We start from the raw sequence: 14,656 nt of genomic DNA on the forward strand, positions 1-14,656 counted from the left end.
TATCTAAAACAGTATTTAAAACAATGTGGGTATACATACGCGTTTTAAAAAGCTTCTTTGAATGTGATTTGTCCCCTCTGATAAAAAGGTGTAATATGTATTCAAAACTGTGCTGCTTATAAAACACAGACTGGTAAGAATAAAGCTCTTTTCCCATTGTAGCTGTGGCCTGAAGCTGTATAAAGATTGCTGGTATTTTAATAGTGGCAGAAGAATTTACTTGTCCCCTTAACCCTTTTCAGGTCTGGTTTGGTTTTGTGATGCAGACAGGACGTGGCTGGCTTGGTGAGCTTGCTCGTAACCAGCATGGGCATCTTCCAGAGAGCCAAAACCCGGGGCAAGGAGGCGGCGTGCGAGAGGAATCAGGACGGCGCAGCATGGCCGGGCTGAGCATTCAGGTTGGTGCTAATTCTGCCCGAGTCCTGTTTCACAAGCATGCATTTTAATGACTAGTTAAATGGGCTTGTTTGTTTAATTGTGCGATGCTTTTGGCTTTATAAGTGAATCATCGTCAGCGCGCATCCCTGGGTGCTGGCGATGACTGCTGAGCGTGGGGGAGCTGCTGGCAGGGCGCGGGGCATGCGCAAGCCGGGGCAGCAAACGCAGCTGCAGCCCTGGGAGCCCGGCACACTGGAGTCATTTGTAGTTTGTGTACAGCTCTTTGGGTGCAATCCTTCAGCCTCCTGCTCCACTACAGCCGGGCTGCCCTCCTGTGAGCTTCCAAGTGGATGGGCTGCGCTTGCTGGGGACAGATGTTGCTACTTAAATGTGTCTAATGAGTTTTGATTTTCTTCTCTCCCCCCGCCCCTCCAGAATGTAAACATTTTTGTAAGTGGTGAAATCAAATACGGTTAAAGCATGAAGGGAAGCAGGGAAGCCAGTTGTCTGTTTAGCTGAGAAATCCCAAGCTCAGGTAACAGTAAACAGAGCTGGTTCCTTTTTTTGGCAGATATCTAGGAGAGCGTTACCTGCTCTCTGTGCAACTGGGGCAGGGGTGCATCAACACACATGGTCAGAGGGCTGGGGAGGAAAAAAACAACATACATATATATGTATGGTGTCCCATCTGGCTTAAATATTTACAAGTTTTAGTTCAGTAGGAGCAGGATATTTGAGTTCAGCTGACCCAACCAGGAAGGGTGTGTGTATTCATTTCCATGGGACGAGGGGCTCCTTCAGATGAACTCCTTTTCTCTCCCACCTGCATTTTCTTCTAAAATAGTTTCTCCTGGTGCTGTTTCAACACCAGCAATCGGTGTCATTAACCTTGTCCTGCTTGACTGCCTCTGGACTGACCTTGCTGGCTGGGCACAAGCCAGAAGTTTTGAAGAACAGGGAGGGACCAGGGATGGTAACTGCTGCAGGACGCACAGCTCCATCCCAAGCCCGTTATTCTTGTGTCACGGCTCTGTGCTGGGTATCAGTGTTGGGCTTGGTTATTGCAAATACTTCCACTATTGGACACGTGGGGAAGGGGATGTAATTGTTGCTAAGGATTATGAGCAAATTGGTTTTTTTTGACCACTGTTTTAAATTCTTGCAATTTGTAACTCACTCTGTCTGTGTGTGTGACTGGGTAGGTCACTGTATGTGAATAGCAGTGTGTGTATACGTTTCTTTCTTTGCCAGCTAAAGCATACCCTGAAATTTCCCCTAGTTCTTTCCCTGTGGTAACCCCTTCGTCTCCGTTTCTCCCCAACCCCCTTTTTCTCCCTGCATTTACAAATGCTGTTGAAGATCCCAGCACAAGCCCGGCTGTCCTCTCCTTCACTGGAGCTTCTCCTCCACATTGGATATCTGCAGTGGTCATGGCTGGGACTCGGAGACTGCCTTTTCTTAGCAACGGGCTACAACTTTCTGCTCTTCTCCTGTTACCTCAGCATCTGCAGCCTTGACACTGTGAAGGGCTGTTCAGGCATGTCAGTCCACCAAAGCCTGAGGTTAAAAATATGTGGCCAGCTTTTGGTTTAATCTAAAGGCAAATAAAAACACAGAGTCGTTGGTTGGTTCTTTTTTTTTTTTTTTTTTTTTTTTTTAAATAACTTTAAACAGAAAAATATTTCAAGTTATATTATGATTGTTTTGGCCCTGACTTTACTTTTGAACAGTTAGTAAAAGTGGCTGCTTCTGTTACGGAAACTACTACTGACAGCAGGTCATAAGCAGGTGACAGTTTTAGCAAGCCTCATGTGTCCACAAGACGCAGGACAAAAGTTCATTCCCTGTCCCTCCTACAAGCATGTCTTGGCAGCGAAAGATGACTTCTCCAGGAATCCCGAGCTGCCCTAACCTTTCAGGATGAGGTTGCACAATGTGTTGGCTTCAGTGGTAGGCCTGGGTGGAAACTATTCTCTCCTCTCCTCTCCTCTCCTCTCCTCTCCTCTCCTCTCCTCTCCTCTCCTCTCCTCTCCTCTCCTCTCCTCTCCTCTCCTCTCCTCTCCTCTCCTCTCCTCTCCTCTCCTCTCCTCTCCTCTCCTCTCCTCTCCTCTCCTCTCCTCTCCTCTCCTCTCCTCTCCTCTCCTCTCCTCTCCTCTCCTCTCCTCTCCTCTCCGGCTGACCAGGAATGCCCTGCATTAAATCATCCCTGGTCCCCTGGTTTGGGAGGAGGAGGGAGGAAGAAGAGAGCAAGGCTAGAGCTGCAGTCAGGAGGGGAACTGGCCACCATGGCTGACCTGGGGTGAGCGTTTGCAAAGCTGACTGCTCTGCCGACAGTGTGTGTGGCTCCCCAGTGCTGAGGACAAAGGGGTGCCTGGTCTTGCAGTATGCTTGCCAAGGTCTCTGCGGGCAGCAATGATCTGTGCTGCCTGTCCTTCACTCTTTTTTTTTTTTTTCCTGTTGGTTGCATGTTTTACAGGGGCATTTTGAGAAAAGTCAACAAAAGCTCTCCGGTGTTTGTGTACTGTGAGGTGCTGAAGGCCATCTCTGCAGCGCCCTTCTGCACAGGTTTGTCTCTGCGTACCAGCCTCACTCCCTGAACCTGGTGCTCCTTTCCTCTGCGGAACCAAGCAAAGAACAAGCAGAGGCTCTTGTAGGTAGAAGTGTGAGGAATCTGTGAGGAATAGTGAGCTAACTGCAGCAAAAATACATTTGGCAGATGTATCCTTTCTGTTTACAAATACCATGCAGACATTCTTTGATTTACTATTATTATTTTTTTTCTAACCAACTTTTCATCTTGTTCAGTGAACGGTTAAAGGGAGCATAGCTGAGTCTGGAGTATACTTGCACATGATTTGAATATTTGCTATTTGCTTTAGCTCCATTGGTTGCTCACACTGTGCTGTACTTTTTTTTTGTTATATATTTTTCATTTTTTGGTGCCTGCCTTGGGAATTCCCAAACCACAAGAAGCTTTTACATTAGCTCTGCAAATGCTCTCAATGCAAATACTTGTGCCAGTCTTTTAGCATATCTTCATTAATGGATATATGTTTGCACAAGAACCTGCAGTTTTATCCGTGTTTGCGGAACCTTCTTGAAGATGGAACTAAATTGCTGTGAATGTTTGCAGTAAGCTCATGAAAAGGAACCTTCAACACCATGAATTTGCAGGGTTTTTTTGGACAAATACCTGTAAATCCTTCTCCTTTCCCCTTGTTGTACTGTTTCTCCAATAAGCATGTAGCTGGGAAAGGCAGTAGCTATATGTTTGAAGAAAATAAGAGATCCAGCACCTATCACAGGAAAATATATGTTAGTCTGATTAAGTTAATAATTGCAACTGTCTGTGAGAGCTGTTTGGTCGGGTTGCAGGGTTGGTAGCACTATCCTTGTAACTGCTCCATGCTTGTGAATAAGGGGGCAAGAACTGAGACAGTTCACCCAGGAAGGCTCCTGTTCTTATCAGGGATTTTCTGAAATGTGAGAGCTCCAAGTTCCTACATGCAGCCCTGTTTGTTCATAAAGCCCTCCTGCAGGGATGTCTATTACAACACCCCTTTCGTCTCAATCAAGATAGGAAAATTCAGCGTAATTAGTGAAGTCTGTTTGCATATAAAATATGATAGTCCCTTAAAATTTGTCTCTTCACACATATGACACTTATTCTGTCTCTGCTTGAATTGTTTGTTTGTTTTGACTAACTCTCATTTACCTGTAAAAAAAAATCTTTTTCTAGTTAGGGAGGGCTATATGTTATTTTTTCATGCCTTGATATTACAGAAATTCTTGGGTAGTCTTTGAAGGTGATTTCATGTTGGAGCAAGCGTAATCCCTCTTTGCAAGAGGGGTAGACAGCTTTAACTCCTTTCTTTTAGAGGTGCAGAGTTTTCGGAGGATATCTATCAGCCAGTTGCTTTTCGGCTTTTTTCTTTGTTGCTGTTCAAGTCTCAGCAGAGAGGATGTTATGTTGTCTGCCGTGTCTGTGGTTTTGCCCCGTGTTTGTAGAGAGTGTATATATTTACTATTTTGGTGAACTGTATGCCCATCCACTATTATGCTACACAAACGGGCTTTATCTGTTCAACCCATGTTGCTTGATTCTGAATGCATGACTTGTCCTGAGGAAATAATTTAATTCTGGCAGTGCCTCCTGGTTTTAGTTCTGACAGGCCTTATCAGATAGCGTAGACTTTGAACTTTGCATGTCTCTTCCTTTTTGTCTGTTACTTCTACTAGCACAGGTAGAAAGTCCCATTGAACTCCAATGCATGGCTGTGTATGTATGTGCATAGCTTTTGTAACACACTCTGAAAGGAGTTTTGGGGTTGCTATCAATAACTCTTACAATATGTTCTCTTGTGGTTTATGGTCATTTTCTACTCAAATGGTTTCACTTCCTTATCTACTTAAGGCAGATAAACAGATCTGCCGTTAGATTAATTGAAACAGGAATATAGAAATGCTGCGGTTCTGAGGATGGCTCCGTGAAGATGCTACTAGTTTTCCAGGCCAGGCTCAGGATAGACATGCACAGCTGCCTCTCTCACATGGTCTTGTGCATGCATGCAGGAAGTAAAATAGTATTTCACAGCCAGATTATGGCCTTTACATATAGAACTGCCAAGGCAGAGAAGACATTCTGTATTACCACCAAAAGGACCTATTAATATTTTTCTCCAGTGGGTTATATCTTTTTGTCTTCCATCTCTTTCTGGTGCTCCAATATGGTTTGGTACAGTAAGAGATTATACAGAGAGCCTTGTCAAAGCAGATTTTTTTGGGGAAAAAAAGCATTTAGCAGTCTCAGCATTAGAATTATTTCTCCATCAGACCGTCTCTGAAGTGCACCAGGTTAGGTAGTTTGGTGCTTGGAGAACTGCTAAGGTAGCTTTCAGTTGCCTACATGACCCCTTGGACCAATGCTGCGAGTGTTGAATAATGCTCTGAGTACACCGTGGCCTACATCGATTGTGGCAGACAATATCGTTACTGGAAAGTTTGTTAGCATATGCGAGCAAACAAAAAAGGAAACATGTTAATGTACATACAAAACAGTGCTTTAACTCCGGAATAATAGCGTGAAGCGGTTGTAAACCTCAGTCCAACACCAGCCCAGGACAGCTGCATGCAAACAGGAAACTATGCCACATAGATGGTGAGTTATCAGTAAAGGCATTGCAATCATTATTAAAGGGAAGAATGTGAAAATGCAATCAAGCACTGCAAATATTAAAATATTTATAATGGATTGTCCTCATTCCACTATGCCAGCATAAAACACAGGGAAAGCACCAAGAGGAGCTTTTACCAGATGAAAGTGGAATTAGTACTGACTAAGTCGCTGACAAAAATTAGTCACTGACAAAATTCATACTGACAAAGTCACTGCTTGCAGTCAATACGAGTACATGCAGAAACCTAGTGATACTCAGAATGGGACAGACAAGTGTTTCATGTTATAGAGACACTAGGTACTCCAGAAATCCAGTCTGAACAGACATATATTGTGGTATCCCTACAGCAAAACTGCTGAAAGATTATCAAAATGTTTTTGAAGGTCTGAGATTTCTTCCAGGCACCCTGCACCTGGAAAAAGATTAAAGAATTTGGCTGCTATAGCACTTGCCCCACCGAGTAATTGCTGCTTAAAGAGGGGGAAAAAAACGTGAACTAAAGAGAAATAGAGAGAAGAAAAGGCACTGCTGCCAGTTGAAAGGACTATGAAGGGAATCGGCATGTGGTCATCATGGAGAAGCCAGCCAAGCTGTGATGTGCAAAGCTGAGCACCTCGGAGCTTGCTATGAAGTGTCTGCAATTGAGGAACCAGTCTCTTCAGTGGCAAAAATGAAAAGCAGTTATCTTTGGCACTGAATGCTGAGGGTACTGGCAAGTGGATGAGGAAAACACCTACCTTGCCACATTCTGGGCATCAGCAAGTAAACAGAGATGGTTGAGGATGGCATTTGAGATCAAAGTCAAAGTGCTGCCAATAACATCTAGTAACGTATGGGGTCTGGTACTGATGGTATTCTCACACAGACAAGAGTGGAAGCTGTCTCAAATTAAGATCTCAGGCTTATCAACCTGTTGGGAAGGCCAGGGAAGTAACTCCTTAGCAGAACCAGAGATAAAGCAGTGGCTGTTTGCAGTGCCACGTGTGGGATGTTGTTTCCACCTTAAAATGTCCTGACCCCAGCAGCGTGAGTTCTTCAGCCAGTGCTCACAGTGAAAAGGGATATTTAGTAGTAAAGATATTTTGTGAGAAATCTAAATTTTGGGTATAGGTATGTTGAACCATTCGATTCCTGAGACTATTAAATATTTGTATGTTTCTCTTTTGACAGCTTTCTCTGCCCACTGTACTGTTATGCTGGCCTATGTGGAGAGAGCAACACAAACATAGTGACTACCAGAGATGTAAGCACCCAAGGAAATTTTAAAGTTAAGCCCTATGAACATTTGTAATGGAAATGCTGCCTCTGAACTGGACAACTTTGTACTTTCTGCAAAGAGCTGCTGAAGAGTGTTGGTGGGGAAGTACCTGCTCCTGCCTCAGCCCAGCGCTTCCCTCGGAAGAGGGCAGGGGCTGGAGCAGCAGCCTGGGGTGCCTGTCTGCAGGCTTGGCTGCAGCAGTCGGGATGGCCCTGCTGCCCTTGGTACTGCTGTAGAGATCTGTGGTCTCCTATCTCGGCCAGTCTTGCTGCAGATCTGGCTGGACACAGCAAAGGAGTGAAGCCATTTGTGCAGAAAATAGCCATCAGCCACAAGAGAAGGTATCGTGGAAACTTCTGATAGTAAACCACAAAGTGTTTCAAATAAAATGTACAGTACTGAAAAACGGGCTGATGTGTGCATGTCTGACACCTTCTGTAAAAAAGAGCTTGCAGCAAGAAATTGTGCAACTGAACAAGAAGATGAGATCCTCCACATGATAGAGAGGATAAGCCAAGCCAGATACGGCCACTTTGTGGGCAGGAGTTGGAAGGAGCTGGGGAACTGAGCTGCTCAGCACGGACAGACGTGTGAGAAGGGATGGGCGCAGGGGAGGAGTTGTGCTTATGGCTCAAAGTTATCGAATGAGCAAAAAGTCCATGATAACATCATCTGAAGGCAGATGGATCAGTTTACAGAGAGCAGAAAGTATTTTAAAAAGATACAGTGATGCAATGGATTAAAATGCTAGCAATTTCATATTCTTGTCATAATAACACAGGTTAACCGGTAGTGATGAACAGCTGTAAAACATGACAAAATGAAGCCAAGAGAAAAAGACTATGAAATACACATCGTTTCTATAAGACCTTGGAGACCTTTTCACCAATACCTCATTGTTGTAAATTACTGTTTGGATTTTGAGAATTCAGTTGAATTGTTAGATGTTATTATTGTGATCGTCATGGACAGAGCAATGATGCTTCCAGGTAACCTGGTGTCCATAGACTCATCTTTCCAAGCTATGTATGGGTTGTTCCTTATGAACATCTCTTATTTAGCCTTTCACTCTTAAAAATTAGCTTTTTAAGGCCCAGGTTAGTTTTACATCTCTCAGGATACAGTTTGTACTGGTTTCCAGAAGATGAAGTGCAGGCCAGAAACTGTTCCATAGAATTTTGCTGATTTCATTTAGGAGGGATAAAAGAGACTTGAAAAATGTGATGTGGATCCACTGGTGAAAGAGGGATAGGCCTTTGAGAGGAGATTTTCAAGAATTCTGGGTTTCTCAGAGGCACTTATTTAGCAAGCAACCAAAAACCATGGAAGTTTCATCCTCCAAACCAGAATGTGTAGGATTTCTATTTGTACACGTTAGTAGTCATTTGGAGTACCACAGACAGCCCACATACATCACCATTCCCAGGAATAAATACTTCCAGAATTGAGATTTCATTTTGTACTGCTTTGCTCTCCTGGGGAAGAGGAGTTTTCTTTCGCTTGCTCACATAACAGCCAGTAAGTGCAAGTCTTTTTTCAGGCTGTAATAAACAGCCCATGAGGCTGAGTTGGCCTCAGCGAGTTGTCACTTTCCTCATGAATTTATTTTGGTGTTTCTCTTTCTTTCCCTTTCTCTTTTTCTTTCCATTGTTTCCCCCTTTTCCCCCTGTTTTTCTTCCCTTTCTTCCCCCTTCTTTTCTTTCTTACCATGACTAGAGAATTGAAGAGTTGCCTTAAGATTACATGAGCATGGAGGGAGGGTACGCTCACTGCAGTGACAAGTGATGAAGTGCAGATGAGCTCCAGTAGTAACTTGGGTTTAGGACGGGGTCAGCAAGTCCTGACAACTTTCTCACACTCCTTTCCTCTGGGGCACTGAATAAGTTGCTTTTCTGCCTCAGTTTCTCTATCTGTAAAAATGTAAGAACAGCGTGATGATGATAATTGGCTTCCCCCAAAGGGGTTGAGTGAATTAATTAGTTAATATCTTTAAAATGCTTTGAAGATGAAAAGTATAGTGTTGATATAGCCCTGCTGAGAATCTAGGACCAAGCATTCATATTAATGAGAGTATGATTTTGGAAGTTCAGCACGACATGCAGTAAAAAAAAAAAAAAAAAAAAGTGTATTTATAGTGGTGCATTTAGTTAATATTCATGGCTTTGTTCTCTGCTCATAAGTTTGCAGCAAGAACATGAAGATGGGAGAGAGAGTAAGGGATTATTGTAGAACAGGGCAGAATGCATGTTGTGGACTAATCCAACAAGTCATTTTGCCACCATAAAACCATCTTCAGACAGCTGCAAAGATTTTCATGTACTGGAGCTGGAACAGGAGAAAAGGAACAGATCTTGCTAGATCTGCTGCTGTAATAATAATCCGTTTTCCCTTCCAGGCAAAGCCACAGGGCTAGACCTTGCTTGTTGTGGTGTTTAGTCACCTTTGCACTTTATCTTACCTGCAAATCTCAGGCTGGGAATCAAATTGCAGCCCTCCTCAGCAGGGTAAGTCACTGTGATCCACCTTCTATTGTTAAGGAGTCATTGCTAAACCAAAGGCAGGAGAAAAATTACCTGTCCCGGGGTGAAAGGCAGAGAGGCAGTGCTGTCCTTCCATGATGGCGATGAGGCAGGAGGACCATGATTTTTAGCTTTGGGAACCAAACTTGCCCTTTTTTGCTTTCACAGCAAAATTTCTTTGCGAGTCTGATGTATGGTCTGAAACCATTACGACTTCTGTGCTTTCCCTTGAGTTAATATTTAATTCCTTCTTAAACATTAACCTTGGCTAGAGCTACTTTTGAAAAAGAGGACTGCTGTGCTAATAACACTAATCATTTCCTTTTGAAAAGCTTGGGAACAATGTGGAGCACTGTATGTGTCTGAAAAGTAAACTCTCTTTTAATGACATATGTTACTGTTTCGCAACACAAATATTTTTTTTTTTTTGCTGTTTCTTCTGATGTTTACAAACTGTTCCTGCCCAAACTGCAATCCATGAATATTCTGTGGTGAACCCACCTCTTGAGCCTGCTCCTTTGTTGTGAAGCAAAGCAGTAAAGCAAAGATCAATGTCCTTTTACTCTCACCAGTTCATGTGGTATTAAGTCAAGTGCAAGTCAAATATAAATATATTTGTAGCTATAACTACCAGACGAATGGCACTTGTCAGAAACATTTCTCAACCACAGACATCAGGAAGAGAATCTGTCATGTATTTATTTATCTTAAATTGTTATCAGGCACCAAAGACTGCATAGTCAGCTGAAAACTAACCGTTTCTCAAGGGGTGCATATGTGGGTATGGGACCCCAGAGGTGAGAGCCCAGCAGGACTGACATCCCACATGGGAAATGGTTATTCAGGGCCTATAGCAGAGGCTAGGAGAAGAAGAGGAGCTGCTTGCAGATGCTCACGGGGGTGCAGCTCTACTGGTGGAGGCAGGTTGCTGGAGGACATTTGGGCTGGGTGCTGCCAGTGGGGAATGGGGACCCCAGTGGGGTGTTGCAATGTAGCTGGCAGCACAGATCTCATTGCTGGAAAAGCCTTTCCCTTTATCCCCCGCTCCACACTGAGCTATCCAACCTGCCCAAGGCATGACGTGACGTCAGTTTTTCTCTCCCGTTTTCATGAGTGCAGCTCCTACATCAGCAGCATTTCAGGTAATTAATGGACTTTAGAAGAATTCCAGGAGTTTTCCCTTAAAGCAAAAAAAAAAAAAAAAAATATATATATATATATATATTTGTGTGTTAGCTCATTAACTCTTGCAGTATTTCAGGGATCGGTTCATGAAATCACTTTCATGAATTTGCACGTGAAAGTGCAAAGGTGTTTCCTACTCTTCTGGCTCTGCTGGGGAGGGTCTTGGTGTTGGGGGGTGACCTCCCCTGCAGCTTGGTCCTTGCCACTGTGAGTTTCAAAGCCACCCAGGCAGCTTAGGGCAAGGCAGGTGAGCAGCAGGTTAATGATGTTTTGGGTGTACGTTGCTGTGAACAGGAGCAAAGGGCATTGTAGCACCATCCTTAGGACCCAGACATGGTTGTGGTAGCAGTGTTGGGTGCTGCTGACAGGGTGAGGATTGAAATCACTTGTGATGGAGTAACCGCCTGCTCCAGCCAGGGCACTGTTTGTCCTGCTTTGGGCCATGAGGGCAAAGCAACAAGAGGTGCTAGAGCCCACACTTGGTGCTGTTGTCACCCTGACTTGCCTGGGGCCTTGTCCCCTGAGACTGCTGCTGCCACTCAGGCACCTGGCTGGGCATGGGTGGCAGCAGCATGGGACCGGAGAAGATGTTAGGACTGAAGGAGGGGCTGCCAGAGTGGGCAAGGCGGAAGATGTTGTACGGTGTTGTGACACAATTTTTTGATATTACTGCTCTGTGGGAATTTTTTGTTAAGGGAAGAAATGTATGCTGTAGTCACCTGTTCTTGCCGGGTCCTGCTGAGGGATGTTGAGACTCCACCAGGGCCTTCCATCAGAATCTGTTAAACCCATGTGTTCTGGGCTATTTCTTCTGGTCGGGATCCTCTTCAGTGCTGCAGTCTGAGAGGCCTCGCAGCTGCTCATGGATGTCCCTGAGAGAGGATCCTCTTCCCAAGAAAGCATCCTGGGGCTCTCGGTGGGTGGAGGTGAGGTAGAAATGGGTACTCTGGGTGGTGGGCGGCAGAAATAAGAGGAGCTCTTTCAGGACACCCGTGGCTGGCGTAGCTCTCCTCTTCTTGCTCACACTGCTCTGAGTACAGTTAGTGTGCAGGTTTTCAGCCCTCCGCTGATGCAATTAACTTCTCCTATATACCTTTTCTGCAGGGCAGGAATTGTCCTAATTATTTTGCGGTTCTGGCAAAATCAATTTTGTTGCTATTCCCCCCACATTTGCATAGTAAGCTGTACTGACCAGTCAGCAGCTCTGCAGAAAGCATCCCAGAAATGCTGCCCCTCCAGTTCTGCCAGCCTGGGCGGCTGCCCAGTATAGCTCCTTAGATACACTGCCCCACGGACCTCCTCTGTGCTCCTCATCATCAGTCAGCAGTCCTAGAAACAGAAGAGATCTGGCAGCCCAGAGTTTGGTGCGTACTGTTTTCCAGGATACTAGGGGACAGAAAGCCCCAGGCCATTACAATTTCAAAAAAGGAGAAGAAAAGATTGGAACTTCCTTCTCCAAAAAGCCCTGAAGCTCAGGAGCTGCTTTGCTCTCTCCTCCTCCTTCCACCTTGTGAAAATTATACCAGTCCAACAAGCTCCTTCACCACTCACCCTTTATTTCCTGGAAAATAAAGACACTGAACTGGGAAGGAGCTCGTGGGTTAATGAGTCTAGGCACTCCTGCCTTGGCAAGCATGTTGCGTGATCCCCTTCTTAAATTTATCAAGCCCCTTCTAAGAGCCCAATATGTTGTTTTTTTTTGGAGCCAGATCCCTACATCTAGTGACTACCACCCTCCATATAACTTGTAGCCTAAAAAGCCCATCCAGCTGACCTCAAACATCAGCATTGTCTGTACTTTCTGCCTGGCAGAGCTGGCCCTGCTGCCTTTCAGCCTTCACCAGGAGCTCCTCAGCCATACCCAGCTGAACCCGGTGCCCGAGCACCCCTTGTCCCCTGCACCCCGTGCCTGCCGCCAGGCTGAGCTGGCTCCCTCCCTGACCTAATTAATTTACAGCTCGCTCTGCTACCTCTGCGTGCGCCGGCTGTCTGCCCCGACAGGCTGCCACTTGACTCAGAGCAGCTCAGTGCGCAGGGTAACAATAGGCACGTAGGAAGGTGTGGAAATGTTTTTGGTAAGGAGGTTGGCAGAAGAGAGCTTCACAAAAGGAGTGGTGTTCGCAGGAGACTGAGGTACTGGAACATGGGAATGGGAGGCGGCTTTACCTATTAGGCAGGGCCCGGACAGGATGTGCAGGGAGCGACAAAAACATAAAACAAATTTAAAAAAAAGAAAGGAAAGGCATAGAAAACCAGAGTGCAAATAGAGAGAACAATGATGGAGGCGTAGTTGGATGCAACAGTAAACCTCAAGGAAGAGAGGCCGGGCTGTCATTTATCAGGAAATGGCAAGAAACATCACAGAAGGGTGGCGGAGGCAACTCCGTAGGAAAGGAGCAGGGTTTTGACAGTTTAACCAGCGTGTTCTTGCACCGGCAGATACATCGCTGCTGTACAGCAAACTGTGTTTGTGTTATGAGGCAGGTATGAGATGACTGTGCGCCATGCAATGCCGAAGTATAAACTTCTCTCTCTCTTTGTATAAAAGCTCCGAGGCTATCCCAAACACAAGGCCCTGGATTTCAGATTTCTCTGTTTAGTCTGTGCGCTATAATTTAATCTAATATGACAAAATATTTGTAAGCACACATTTGTTTTGTCATGTGTGTGTTTTACGTCTGACTTGAAACAGAATTAGTGTTTTGTATGTGATGCTCGCTCTTTGAAAGAAAGAAAAAAAGGTCTCCTATCCCTCACTGGCCTGGTCGTTTGCTAATCTGCTGTGATCAAGTTTTATGACCCAGGGTCAGGCTAATCCCCAGTGGTCATGTAGTTACTATAGTTTCACTGATAGAACAAGGTCTGCATGCTGTGAAGCGATGCAGCCTCTGTTTCTAGCAGGGGTAGTTCTGGACGTCGGCACAGAACCTGCTCCGACCTCAGCTGCCTTCATAAATGGATGTGGTCACTCTTTGAGCCGTGCCGTGCCCCTCTGCCACTCATTCGGCTTGTTCTTCTCCACTTGTGTGCTCCTCAGGGGGTGTTATTGTGGTTCTGGACCACAAAGTGAGTTTGGAGTTTGAAGTTGTATGCAAAAAAAAGAAAGAAGGGAGAAAATGTTTGCATGGATTTTGCCTCCCGCTTCATAAAAATGTGAGATTTGAGTTGTTATTGACTTGCAGATAACTAATGTTCCTAGGGTAAAGGTGACAGTAAAACAGCAAAAACACGTAACTAGCAAACTGTGGATTCAGTAAATAGACTACAGGTGTGGATGTCAATAGCTCAGCGCTGTCTTAAAAACTCGTTTTCTGGTTTTCTTTCTTCCCAGTTAACCTCCACATACCTCAGTTTCACTGTGTGTCAGATAGGAATAATGACAATTCTTACTTTATAAATCATCAGTGATTCTTAGAAGAGGGAGTGACACTATATTAATTTGTTTGGGGGCAAAAATCAGGGCAAGGTGAGATAAAGCGTCAGAGATCGTTATCTTTGGGGCTTATCTTCTAACTAACAAATACTCTGTGAGCCTGTTTGTTTGTTTTATGCTCACAAAAAGGAAAACTCCAACCAGAAGTGTGATATTGCTTACATACATGCTGCTACGACTCTGCTGGTGACAGACTGTTGTTTATTAGAAACCCTCACGAACTCTAAAGATGGGTTTACATTGCATTGATTTCTTGATCCGTTGCTGTAATTACATGTAAATTTAAATTCATTGATTCAAATTGCACTGAGAAGATAAGCGTTATCAATTGGTGAGCAATTTCCTCGAGCGCCTCCCCTGCAGGAGGAAGGGCTGAGGAGCTTGGTGTGGAGCGAGGCAGGCAGGACGTGATGCAGGGCAGGAATTTGGAGGGTGCACATTCCCACCCTTCGCCCCTTCCAGGGCTCCAGCCGTGCCTCTCTCTGCTTTGTCTGCTCTGCAACCAGAGGACGTCAGTCTCTAGAAATGTCAGCCCACGTCAAGCAGCTTTCAGCAGCTCTAAGTTAACTAATGGCGTTAATTTGCTTTAAATACTTTTTGCCTTTTCAGACTCTCAGCCCTTTGTCAATGGGACAGGACCTGCCTCCTTTTGAATTTGAAACGTGGAAACCTTCCTGCTCACTTGCCAGACGGGCTCTACCTTGGA

At 44.9% G+C, this 14,656-nt stretch overlaps 1 long non-coding RNA gene across 1 annotated transcript in view; it reads left to right on the forward strand.

The window, feature by feature from the left end:
- Nucleotides 1–14,656, forward strand: part of LOC137853875 (uncharacterized) — a 170,365-nt gene that overhangs the window by 49,749 nt on the left and 105,960 nt on the right. Inside the window, exons 5-7 of the long non-coding RNA XR_011094781.1 lie at nt 243–398; nt 2,855–2,943; nt 6,726–9,317. This is a non-coding gene — a long non-coding RNA (uncharacterized lncRNA). The remainder of the gene's footprint in view (nt 1–242; nt 399–2,854; nt 2,944–6,725; nt 9,318–14,656) is intronic.

Source organism: Anas acuta, chromosome 3 (assembly GCF_963932015.1).
Source record: "Anas acuta chromosome 3, bAnaAcu1.1, whole genome shotgun sequence".
Lineage (NCBI taxonomy): Eukaryota > Metazoa > Chordata > Aves > Anseriformes > Anatidae > Anas > Anas acuta.